Raw genomic sequence first — 14,044 nt, 5'->3', positions numbered from 1 at the left:
TCAGCACAGCAATCAATTTTACAGAAGAGATTTTATATGAAAAAATCTTACTATCACTGTATGATAACTTCTGTATAAAGGTGTACCAATTGACACTTTTTGACTTTCAACCTGAAGTTTCTGGTGTCCAAATTTTTTTTGTATTTCCTACACAGTTATTAAGCTATTTCTGTGGTCACAAGTTGGGAGTTGAAGGAGGCCCTCTATTATCTATACGCATCCGGGGCACATGATACGTGATTATAGCCTAGTTTCCTTGTGTATAGCCTTCTTCACTCAGTACGAAGGCTACAGCATCAATGTATTGAAAAATGCAGGGTCCATCGATCATGTCAGTAAATGAATATTTTGTTTTGGGACTGATTATTCGGACTACCACCCGGCATGCAGGTATTCCTGCATTAAATACATCAGAATTATTACCATTGCAAGATGGCTTAAGAGGGTACTACAGCCCTGGCCAATTTCGTGCCCATTTTGCATTTTTCTCAAAAATTATAGCGCATTGGTGACAGGTAAGATATGTATATTATAGGGGCAAAGACTACAACTACTGCACTGAAAAGTCAGCAACTCAAGGCAAGTAGTTATTGATTTATTGATCAAATATTGGTTTTCCCTCATTTTTTACTGTAACTCCACAACTGTTGTCTGTGCTGAAATAAATTTCCATTGCAGTAGTTGTAGTCCTTGCCCCTATAATATACATATCTTACTTGTCACCAATGCGCTATAATATTTGAGAAAAATGCAAAAATAGGCACAAAAATAGGCGCAGGGGTGTAGTACACCCTTAAAGCTAGCATTTCAAATATCTCTTATAAGCTAATAACAAATGGTGCCCGCTGGAATCTCTTGAGGCATTGTCTTTTTTAAAGACATTTCTTGTTTGTTAATATCTTCAAAAAAATGTTGATGGAGTTGGGCCTTTCTTCCACTCAGGTATTCAATTGTACAATTTTACTCTTAGCCCTTACTTCGTGAGAAAGGAAACTGGAATTCCAATCTCAAGCCCCGATGCAAAGGCTTGTAGTGATTCTAAGCGTAGGCCTACTCAACGTTGTGTCAACCCAGAATGATAAAAAAGATAATGAATAAGGTTTTGAAATAATTACAGGCCTATATTCTAAATATAGGCCTTTTGCGCAGATCCATGTATGCTCTAAACCGCCTCATAAAAACAGCTGTTGGTCTCTGAACTGCTAATGTATTGACAATGATTGACGTATGATCTATCTACAAAGTTAATAATGCGTAGTTTCTATATATAATATACTAACTAAAAATATTCACTTATTATAGGCCTAAGTTTTGTTTTTACTGAATTTCAGGATGAAATGGTGATCAAAGTGGGCATTTCGTGATCCTATATAGCATTACTTTGTTTTGGGCCAATATATGGTAAAATTGGGGCTCTATTAGTCTAAATTTAATATTTTTCGCGCGCTTCGCGGACAAATATCCAGGTACTTGAGTGCATACATACCTTCCTCACGGTGAGTTTGGGGCCTCCACATTTTGGCCTGGCCCAGGGCCCCCCGAAGGTAAATCCGGCCCTGTGTATAGCGAGTATTGGTATATGTGCTTAGCCCTACTATAGGGCCATAGGGCCTTTTTTAAACACACTATATGCCTACCCCGAAAACCGCTTAGTGCTCTCTGTATTAAAATATTAATTGGTCAAAAATGTGGTGTAATTTGACTAATCAAAAATGGCTGGTTAGTCATTCAAAAATAATCTGTTATACACTGAACATTAATAATGATAAAGAGCTCTTAAAATTATTTCAAATTTATTGTAGCATAATACATTATTTTTTGATTAATGAAAATTTATCCAAATTCTACTGGCGAAAAGCTTGTACATATTATACATACCGTATTATGATCAGTGGCGTAGATTTCTTTTTGACATTGGGGGATCGGGTTGGAAAAAAATTCTTCAAATATAGTGAGTCCGGCACCTTTTGGCGACAGAATAAGTTTATGGTACAAATGCACGCGAAGCGCGCGAAAAAAATTGCCATTTTGGATCTAAACTGATGAAATAATTTTAATGGTATTTTGGCAGCCCTTTTGAAAACCTAAGTCCAGCGGAAGTTCGCAATAGGAAAATAATTTTGATTATATTACCTCCACGACCCATTATTCAAAATCGCGCACTGTGATTTGTTGAAACGCATCACGTGAAAGACCATTAATTAAGAAATAAAGGGTAATGCATGATCCTTTACACGAAAATAATGTGTCCGAGGCAGTAAAAACGTGAATAATGGGTGAGGCGCAGCCGAACCCATTATTTAAACGTTTTACTGCCGAGGACACATTATTTGCGTGTAAAGGATATGCTGCACCCTTTATTTCTATTCTATTACCACAAAATAGTGTGATTTAAAGAGAAAATATCAAATTTTTTGCCCAAATATTTCAAGTTGTTTACCTCAAGGTGGAGCACATACGCGTAACCAAAGCGTATGCACATTCCAATAACACAACCTAACATTCCCTTCTCCCCTATAAGCAGGTATGCACATACAATAACACACCCCTGACATTCCATTCTCCCCTACATAAGCAGGTGTGCTGTGCGCTCTGCTGTGCGTTGTGATGATAGAAGAACATAAAGTTCGTTGCCCTTGACACTTTATCGCTAATTAATGGTCTGTCACGTGACGCGTTTCAACAAATCACAGTGCGCGATTTTGAATAATGGGTCGTGGGGGTAATAGAATTAACAATAAAGGCAACGAACTTTATGTTCTTTTCGCATAATAGCGCACAGTTAGCACCGTTACGCATTGTACGTAGAGCATTACACTTGGTTGCGCGTTCTGCAATACTCGCTATCACTTACGCTTTGGCTACGCGTAGGCTAGGCGCTCCACCTTGAGGTAAACAACTTCAAATATTTAGCCAAAAAAAGAAGATATTTTCTCTTTAAATCGCACTTTTATTTGGTAATAGAATAGAAATAAAGGGTGCAGCATTATCCTTTACACGCAAATAATTTTTCCTCGGCAGTAAAAACGTTTAAATAACCCATCGTTTAAATAACCCATTATTTACGTTTTTACTGCCTCGGACACATTATTTGCGTGTAAAGGATAATGCATTACCATTTATTTCTTAAATATATCGCCCTGCACTACAAGCATTTTGCACTCATCACCTTGTTCTTGTGTGCAATCATAGATTGAATCTAATACCGCTCTTTTCAAAGACATTCCTTTTACAGGTGCGAGTTATCAGCATGATTTGAATATGCTTATAATTCTATGGCATTACGGAGTTACGGTCTCAATGCAGAGGTACCGTGTGATTGCCGTGTGAACGTACTGGAGCGGGCGATATATTCAAAGTATTCTTAACATACGGTGAGCGTGTGTCCACCCGGACCGACCGGTTAAACAAACAATAGTGGATTTCCCACTCCGGCCTGACTGCAGCCATTGTTATAAATAGATAGGAGGGTACTGTTATGCTATTGGGATTATGAGATTAATATCCGTACCATAACAACATGTTATTGATGAGGTTCTTGTTTAAAGCGGCTCTCCTTTGATAGATAATAAGAGAAAATGACATCTTTGGATATTGGCTTTTAACTTTAACTTGACCTCTGGAGGTCATGAACTTGGTTCCCATTCTATTTATTCTTGCAACGCTCAGGGTAGGCCTATGTACATGTAGTATGGGAAGTATTACATAACGACATCAAAATAAAATAGATACTTCACAACACATTCAGTCTACTGTTATTACCATTATTTATTTTCGTGAAATTCACCAAACCGGAACAAACGTAAATTGTATGAAGCAATTATTTTTTAACATAAATAAGAAACAAATATTTTAATGACTGAGATTATTAATTTGACGTTTTGAAATGATATTGTGCAAGTTCATTCCTATTCAGCGATTTTATGTACAAACTACTTATTGCACCAACAAACGATTTATTAAATAATTATATATAAGCCGATTTTGCCACAATAATGTTTGCAATGTAAATATCCCACCGCTAAATTGTTATCTGCAATGTCTACTGCTAGCGCCGTACCATGCCGAATTCGACGGCCTTGAAAAACAGAAGATATCTTCATTTTAAAAGTCAGATTGCTTTCACGTTTGTCTGGTAGCTTTTCCTGTGATTATAGAGGGCACTGTGTTCTATTCTATTATGATAATAAGTAAGGAAAAGTATTTAAGTCATTTTTATTATATCATACATAAAGAAAAATTATAATTATAACGTTGTACAAAAATCTAAGCATAATCTCCCAAGAATGAAGTTATTTAAAATGTTACCTTTCATATTTTTAATAACATTTTGATTAACACTAAAGTGTTAAAGTATTAAAATCACAGGCTACTACAGACCATGTATCAACAGTCAAAGTCCCCGTGTATTGTACAGTGTGAATTTTCGCATATTCATGAGGGCCTATTGTTCGATCGTGCCGTGTCTAACAATCACGCCAGCGCTGCGTGCCTTCGCGTATCCGCAATAGAGAGTTGCGTGCTTTCGCGATTACACGATAGACCGTGAAAATACGCGGTATTAAATTGCGTAGCAGTCTCTCCTGTCGCATTTCATGGAACAATCGGCCCTCATTATCGGGTGATGCTGAAACTTTGACTGGTTGTACGGGCTCTGTTTTCTCTCTCCTCTGTGATTAAAAAACTTCGAACCAAACAAAATAAACGTTGTCCAAGATTCTAAACCCAGTATCCACTATAATGAAGAAGTTTTAGTAAGTTTTAAATGTTATCTTATAGTTTCGATTAACGCGTACGTCGAGGCAAACACCGATTACCCTCATTCTTCATTCGGCTTCAATCACCTGAAAAACAAAATCACACACAAAAATAAATTAATAGATTAATTTTGTTGTAAGAGATGTGAAATCAGATCACACGGCAGTATAAAGGCTAGCCCCATGATATCTTGGCGTCGTTGAACAGATGTTTCATGGACAAATCATAAATGAAAATGTTCGGACGAAAATGAAACCTTTGGTGATTTTTGTGCAGTTTTGACAAATCATTTATGTGTCATGGAAAGTATATCAATTTATTGAGATGGATGTTTGGATCAAAAAAGTAAATCACAAAATTTTTCTGTGACCTATGGCTTTGAAATATGACTTCTTGAAGTTGGCATAAAATGCATGCTTTTAGTGATTTGGGGCACTTTGGCACAAAATTACCCCTTTTCAGATTGTTGTTGTTGCAATTTCTTGCAGGCTATTATATTGCAAAAGTTTGTATTACACTTTATATTATTGATTTAAAAGGCTTCTTTCATTTTAAGGGAAGGGGTATGAACGTTTGGACAGTATTTATTGTGGGACATTAGAGCACATCAGACATATCGAATTGCATTCAGAATACGAAGAATGGCCTTCTGATATCAAATAATTTAGATTTTTTTGAAATTCGCAATGTAATACACATTTTATGGCAAATCATTAAAAATTGACATTTTTGATATTTAACAGTACGCGAAGTAAACTTTATAAATCTGATGATTTCTACCTAAAGTGTATGTAGGTGGGATAAAAAGCCGACGATCAATTGAAAATTTTGACCTTTCGTATTGAAGATATAGATTTTTTTCCCAAAACACAAAAAAAAAATTAGGTCTTTTGGGAAAAAAATCCATATCTTCAATATGAAAGGTCAAAATTTTCAATTGATCGTCGGCTTTTCCTCCCAGCTACATACACTTTAAGACTATATCATTAAATTTATAAAATTTACTTCAAGGACTGTTATATCTCCAAAATGTGAAAAATATCAAATTTTAATAATTTGTCATAAAATTTGTATTATATCGTGAATTTCATGAAATGAAAATTATTTGATATCAGAAAGACATTCTTTGTATTCAGAATGTAATTCGATAGGTCTGATGTGCTCTCATGTCCCACAAAAAATGCTGTCGAAACGCTCAAAACGCTCATTCCAGATCACTTAAGCTTGTAGTGGCAAATAGAATCTTATACTAATTGTTAAGCAAATGTCATCGTACAAAAAACTGGAAACTATATTAAAATGAGAACTGCAAGCGGGACTGCAAGATCAATAATTATTCGGCGACTGACTGTCAACATGGTGGCTAACACCTCAACTAGCTTGGTCGCGTCACATAACAATCATAATACTAGTCTCATCCACTCAGATAGTGTGGCCTAATTGAAACAAATGATGAGGACAGTGACTTTTCCATCAAAAGTAAAAATCCTGATCGGTGCCCCATGAATCCCTGGTTCGAATCCCGTGTTCAAATGACTCATTAATGAGAAGATTGACGACGTACGACCAGGGTAATAGGTAAACAAGCAAAAGAAACACTATTGTAACAGTGACTGTATTTTGAAAGACATCACTTACAGAATCGAGAAACTAAGGGAAGTTTGTAAAAACATAGCAGATGAATCAAGTAAATGTAAATAGTATAACACAGGACCTACCTTAACAAAGGCCACATGTCAGTGCACAGTTATTTGCCACCCAATCATCCCTTGAACCATCAGTACACAAACTTGGATTATACATCATGTTTTCCGCACACGCTGAAGTGTCCCCACACGCTGTTTAAAATGATTATAATTACAGGTATACATCAATGGTCATCACACAAAAATGGGCCATAAATTCGGTCACGTTCTTCATTATCATGATCATCAAAAGACTATAAAAAAATCACCGCTAAAGAACCCCCCCCTCGACAGATCTTATGCACTCCGTGGACAGCCACTATACCCCTGATACCGGGAATTTTAGAAGTACTATATTATGTTCAACACTTATAACTTTTCCGAGGACGAATACACACGAAATCCCATGTTTCCTCGGAAGATATAGTAATACGCGGCGAGTGTTTAGGTCTTAAATAGGGGTTTGTGTATGAGAGCATAATTATTTAAAGGCCCATTTAGTGATTTGGTCATCCGGACGATAAAATAATCATCAAAATTCAGATTTTGGTACCTTTGTCATTGTCATAGATGTATTAACATAGCCTGTTAGTAGTTCAGTTGAACATTAGAAAAAGTTGCGAGGACATCTCCCATTCACACGTACCCGTGTGTGGAGAATTGACTACGTAATAACCACACACTCAAGAGTATAGGCCAACTGAACGTATCCACTCCTTTCAAAAGCCGTATCTTGCTAAACAAATGTATTTAGACCAAAATATCACAATTAATATTGACTTGAATATGTTATCTTCATATTTCATGCAAAAAAAAATATGAAGACTGAAAAAACCACTCAGGTACCGATGTAATTTCAATTAAGCATTTCGCTGTTTCGTAGTGAATCAAGGTCTAATAATGCCATTGACAATATATGTACCATGCAAGCATTGCTGACATGTACAGAAGGCTGTGGATGGCGACATGCTACCATTCATACTACAGTTCATTCATAAAAAATGTCAAAGTCACTCGATAGTATCGACCATAAGGTATGTTCGAGCCAAATTTGGACACCATCTGGGTATTTTCCCTTGATGTACCATGCAATATTCATAAATATTAGTCGGACACCGTTATAATGCCCATATTTGGCAAACAAGCCAATGGTGCTCCAATAGAGTGTATTCAATAAACCCAAGCGGAACGAGAGTTGCTAAATAACCGCTACCCGAACCATAAACATATGCATGATCAGACAACGAGTGTTCATTTTCCTCATAGCTTCCCACGTTGTACACACGTCAGTCGAATTTGGCGGTATTGGTTTGTTTGCCCTCCAAGTTATAGCATCGTTCACTTTGTGTTGAACATTGTATGTGGGCCTCACTGTAATAACATAAAGATCACTGTGGTATCATTTCAAGAGGTTACTTTCCCGATTAAGCAAAACAGCCTATTTGGAGGAATTTTATGTATGAGCAATCACATCAATGACGTAGTAATGAATACCCTCTATTGTATTGGCTGTGCATGTGGACGGCGAGATGTAAATTGGGTGATGATGTAAAAGCTCATTAGAGTTTTTCACTCGGTCTATGGCAACTTGTTGTAATGAAGACGTGTATGAATTGTATTTTGGTCTCTCACTTTCTTAAGGAAGCATATATCGGGGTGAGAGAATTGGTATGTCAAATAGAAATAGGGGGCGCTCTATCGACTGGTGGCGTCAAAATAATGCTAGGACGTATGGTTAGCGCGTTCTGGGGACCCGATTTTTGGCCATGTCCCCACTTTACGGTTTGGCAAGGGAGAGAGAGAGAGGGGGAGGGAGAGGGAGAGAGAAGAGGGGGAGGGGGAGATATATCTTACTTTGTTTCTTCAACAGTCGCTCCGCAAATCTCTTCAGGGCTCTCAGTTCATGTTTATCTACATGAAAAGCAAAACGTACACAATGCGAAATAATTATTTAACTTAAATCTATCATAAGATTGGGTTTTGGAGCCATTTTATACTGTATTCATTTAATAGCCTTGATTCAAGCCCGTATCCACCCTGGGGCCACATGCTGTATGTTACGCGTGTAAGTAACAGCCAACAACGGTGATCGAATCTGTATAGACGAATCCAACGAGCTAAGTCATGGTCAGGATTTGGTCGGCCATTATAGGGTCACCGCATGCACCAAACAGGTGTTGTGAGTGCCCAATTGAGTGGATTAAACCCGCTTAAAATTCGATGTTAGATTCTTTTGTGTTGTAAACTGTCATCATTATTTTGTCTACGTGTAACACGGGTGATAGAATGCAGTTTAAAATACCCTTCAAGGCCGCAGCATTTCACATTTTAGGTGAGATAGCTGGGTCCCCGTCGCGGCTATGGCTGCCATTGAGGTGTAGGAATGCGTGAAATTGGATTCGTCTATTAGCGATGGGCGTGCTCAAAATACGAAGACTGCTTCGCAGACCCGAACGCGGTTTGTGTAAAATCATGAAGATAAAACTGACAGTGCCAATTATAGCTGTGAGTGCTCGTAGCCGCTTCGCCTGCCAATGGTGCGAAATAGTGCAGAAATCATCATGTTTTAATATTGCCCGTATAAAGCAGCCGGGGCTTGAGGAAAATAGCTGGCCATAGAATAAATGAGACCGTCTTGAACAAGACTATGTATTCATGTGACCACTGACGTTCCGGTGTATAAAACCATTTTGCAATATCTATAGTTGCAAGAGTTTTTTAGGCAGCCTGGCATCAGCAATGGGAATCCGAACCAACGGGTTGTTTAACTCTTGGCATTTCGCTTTACAAAATAGAATAACAATAGGTAATACATCTCATGCATGATGCAGTCGTTAGAATTCACCACGACCTTTGCAGGACTTAAACCCCATTAAAAGCTATTAAACCAAGATAACACTCATTGAAAACAGCTCAACTATGTTAAATCAGATCTTCTCTGGTTAAATCCACACTACACATGTTTCTGTTTTACCTGTGCAATGAGCAATGAGCTGGTATTATAGTTTCAGTTGGGTGAACGATTATAAAGCAAACGCTATATTTTCTAGAATTTCAGAGAGTACTTTAAATATTGGCCGGTTATTTTTCACACAGTGACGTTAACTGGGCAATGCCCATATACCTATTATAACATGCACTGTTTGTAGAGATCACGCGTCAATGGTGAGAGTACTGTGTATTATGTATAGGAAAATGGACAGTAACTGCAGTCTGGATTCTGATCAAAATTCAGCGGCAGGCTAAAGATCTCGCAATATGATAGTTAACGTTTGATCAATGTCTGTCTGAAAATGACGACTAGAGTCGTGTTCACACAGTCGGATTTAAGTCACTTAAAGGAGTATTTCGTGATCCTAGCATCCTCTTTTATGACATTTTCCAGTACATATCCACGAAAAAAGCCTATTCCCAAAATTTCAGTTGATTCCGATTTTGCGTTAGCGAGTTATGCATGATTATGTGTATTACACTGCTCCATAGACAATGCGTTGTAATTTCAAATTTCACGATATCTTTGCTAAACGAATTAATCTGCAAGAAATATTTTGTACATAAACATTATGTAGCCAGAGGTTTCCAGTGATATAAAAATCTCAACTTTTTTGAGAAAAGTGGGGATGAGGCTGTGGATCACGAAATGCCCTTTTAATACCGGTAATAAGTCGCTAATACCGGTTATAAGTCGCTTATTACCGGTAATAACTCACTTATATCCGACTGTGTGAACACGACTTAAGTATATAACTTGAATTTACGTTACCTACTTAAAGATTCAGCTTTAATGTGACACACAACAGTCACAAGCACAAGAGCACAAATCATAGCAACCTTCATTCTGTAAGAAAAAACAAGGTAGCATTAAGGCGTTGGATATTAGCGATATAGACCTAATACAAATTGTATGGGAAATTGTTAAAAATTGATGTTTGTTTTATTTTTGATATTTAACAGTCCACGAAGTAAACTTGATCAATCTAATGATATGTAGTTAAAATGTATACAGCTGGAATGTAAAGTATACGATCATTTGAAAGTTTTGACCTTCCATATTGACGATTATACATTTTCCGCCTCTAAAACACCTGTATACAAATTTTAGGTCTTTTTTTTCTTGTTTAGGTTTATTGTAAATTTTAGCTAGATATGAGTACCAGCAAAATTAACAACTGGCAATAACAATAATAATAATAATAATAATAATAATAATAATAATAATAATAATAATAATAATAATAATAATAATAATAATAAATAATATGAGAATATGAGTTTTTTAACACAAGTCTCCACATACATAAATGACAGCCAGTAAAAAATATTTCACTGACCACCCAGGATTTGAACCTGGGACATTCGGATCTCCGGATATGCGGAGAAGAGCAGTGATGCTAATGATGATAATAATGATAATAATAATAATAATAATAATAATAATAATAATAATAATAATAATAATAATAATAAACAGTCAGTTAATATTATAGTAAATTATTACGAAGTGCCTCAATACGCTTTACAAAAAAATACAAGCATTATGGGATCGGTCACCCAGCTTTGCACAGTATTTTGTTTTGTATTTATTGATCACATCAGACATATCGAATTACATTCTGAATACGAAGAATGTCCTTCTAATATCAAATAATTTAGATTTTTTTTTTATTTGCGATATAGTACAAATTTTATGCCAAATTATTAAATATAGATATACATTTAACAGTCCTTGAAGTAAAAATAATTATAAATCTAATGATATTTACTTAAAGTATACATTGTATATAGCTGGGAGGAAAAGCTGACGATCATTTGAAAATTTTGACTTTTCGCATTAAAGATATACATTTTTTTTTCTCAAAAATACCTTTAAAAATGTGGGGCCTTTTTTGGAAAAAATGTGTATCTTCAATCAATACGAAAGGTCAAAAGTTGACCATCGGGTTTTCCTCCCAAGTACATACACTTCAAGTGCATGTCATTAGATTTATACATTTTCTTCGAGGCTGTTGAATATGAAAAACAAAAACAAAAATATCAATTTTTAATAATTTGCCATAAAATGTGTATCATATCGCCAATCAGAAGGCCATTCCTCGTATTCAGAATGCATTTCGATATGTCTGATCTCATGTCCCACAAAAAATACTGCGGAAACGTTGTTATCCGATCCCTTAATATAAAAATTAAAGAAGCAACACGCTTAATTAAGAGCACGGTCAAGAGAGCTGAACAAGGCTAAAAACACTTAAAGGCCCATTCAGTGATTTGTTTATCCGGACGATCGTAAAAATCATCAAAATTCAGATTTTGGTACCTTTGTTATTGTCATATATGTGCAAACATAGCCTGCGAGTGTTTCAGCCGAAAGCCGTGTATTTAAGACAAAATAAGACATTATACACGAATTTGTAATTTAGATACTGACAGTATCTAAATTAGCTACATGTATTTGAATGGGGCTTCAAATTCGTCAGTATTGCGGTTTTCTTTGTTTTTTGCCAAATTTGTCATTTCAAATATACCAAATGACAATATGAATCACTTATCCTTCACTTTTAAGGGGGTACTACACCCCTGTGGTAAATTTGTGACTATTTTTGCATTTTTCTAAAAAAATAATAACACACTGGTAATAAGAATTATGTATATTATTGGTGCAAGGAATCCAATTACTACACTGAAATTTCAGTGACTCAAGACAAGCGGTTCAGTATATATGACAGGAAATGAGGTACATGCTAGCGGTACCTTATTTCTTATCATAAATAACAAACCACTTGTCTTGGGTCACTGAAATTCCAATGTAGTAATTGGATTCCATGCCCCTATAATATACATAACTTTGTTACCACTGTGTTATTAGTTTTGAGAAAAATGCAAAATAGACACAAATTTATCGAGGGGTGTAGTATTTCTTAAGCAATTTATAAACAATTTTAATTCTTTTACACTTGCGCTGGGATCGCTGATGGGTCTTTATTAAAACTCAAACGTTTTGATTTTAAAAGCAGGCAATTAATGAATAGTAAATTACAGTTACCATGCTAACAGAAACAATAGACAAACAATATAACAATGATATAATAATAACAAAACAATATAATAACGCATATCATACACACACAAACGCACCCCAAATGCACAGATATCTTATTCACTTACTTGTTTTTCTCTTCACGTCAGCCTTCGAATATAAACTTGAAAGAACAGCGTTGTTGAATCAAATGACGCTAATCCGGCAAAACAATTACAATTGTATAATAATCCGGCAAAACAATTATTATTATATAATAATGGTAGGCTTTTGTAATGGTGATTGTGCACAAAATGACCAACAAATACGTCCCTCCCCCTTCTTTTATGCTAAGCGGCTATAGACCAATGAGATCATTTCTTCGCACGCCACTCAGCCACTGTGTAGATAATATCTATTACTGCGCCAAAAAAGTATCCTTAATCATAATTTCAAAACTGAACTATATTAGCTCATATTGCGGTAAATTTGGTGTTTTTAAAAAAAATAGATGCACTATCTAATCCTGCACATTATGACACCACATTGAATCCAATGTGACCTCAAGAAGTAAAGTTACAAGCAATTGAATAGACCAAGGTCCAGTTTTAAAAGTGACAAACTGGCCAATACAAGGCGCAAAAAGATTCCAACAAGCGCAACAAAGAGACAATACAGTTTCTTCAATGAAGCTTTATTTAAAGCAGTTTTTATTTCAGTTTTTTTTTATTTCTCTGTACTTTTCATAACTCTAATTTTATCTGTCAGTTCTTTTGTTTCAGTTTTCTTTTGTTTTAAATTAAAGGCACGCATAAATTAGCCATTCACCACTCTCAAACCAGATGTCTAGTCCGTGGAGTTTTGAATAGGCCAGAGTGTCACTTTTAAAACTGGACCTTCGTCTAATCAAATGCTTGTAACTTTGCTTCTTGAAGTAACATTGGATTCAAAGGGGTGTCTTAGTGTGCCGGATTAGATAGTGCATCTAGTAAACAAATAAATTTACCAAAATATGGTTTAGTTTTAAAATTAAGATTTTTCTTCCAAGTGTAAGGATATTTTTGGCGCAGTATAGTTATCTAGACAATGCAAAATGCAAATGATGACTACAATAAATTTATCAGTATATTTGATTAGATGAATGTATTCCATTAAGGGATGAGGTATGCACATCAGACATATCGAATTACATTCTGAATACGAAGAATGTCCTTCTGATATCAAATAATTTTGATTTTTTGAAATTCGCAATGTAATACACATTTTATGGCAAATGATTAAAAATTGATATTTTTGATATTTAATAGTACTCGAAGTAAACTTTATAAATCTGATGATTTATACTTAAAGTGTATGTAGGTGGGATAAAAAACCGACGATCAATTGAAAATTTTGACCTTTCGTATTGAAGATATGGATTTTTTTCCCAAAACACAAAAGGAAATTAGGTCTTTTTAGGAAAAAAATCCATATCTTCAAAATTGATCGTCGGCTTTTCCTCCAAGCTACATACACTTTAAGAATATATCATTAGATTTATAAAATTTACTTCGAGGACTGTTATAATATCAAAAATGTGAAAAATATC

The 14,044-nt window shown here is 35.5% G+C and overlaps 1 long non-coding RNA gene across 1 annotated transcript; it reads right to left on the bottom strand.

Annotated features, from left to right (window-relative positions):
* Nucleotides 1-6,480: 6,480 nt before the first annotated feature.
* LOC140151953 (uncharacterized) lies at nucleotides 6,481-12,918 on the bottom strand. Its single transcript, XR_011859008.1, has 4 exons — nucleotides 12,606-12,918; nucleotides 10,211-10,281; nucleotides 8,298-8,354; nucleotides 6,481-6,596 (listed from the first exon to the last, which is right to left on the bottom strand). It is a non-coding gene; the product is annotated as an uncharacterized lncRNA (long non-coding RNA).
* Between the last annotated feature and the right edge of the window lie 1,126 nt (nucleotides 12,919-14,044).

Source organism: Amphiura filiformis, chromosome 5 (assembly GCF_039555335.1).
Source record: "Amphiura filiformis chromosome 5, Afil_fr2py, whole genome shotgun sequence".
In the NCBI taxonomy this organism is placed as follows: Eukaryota; Metazoa; Echinodermata; class Ophiuroidea; order Amphilepidida; family Amphiuridae; genus Amphiura; species Amphiura filiformis.
This window is presented reverse-complemented; position numbering and strand designations above follow the sequence as displayed.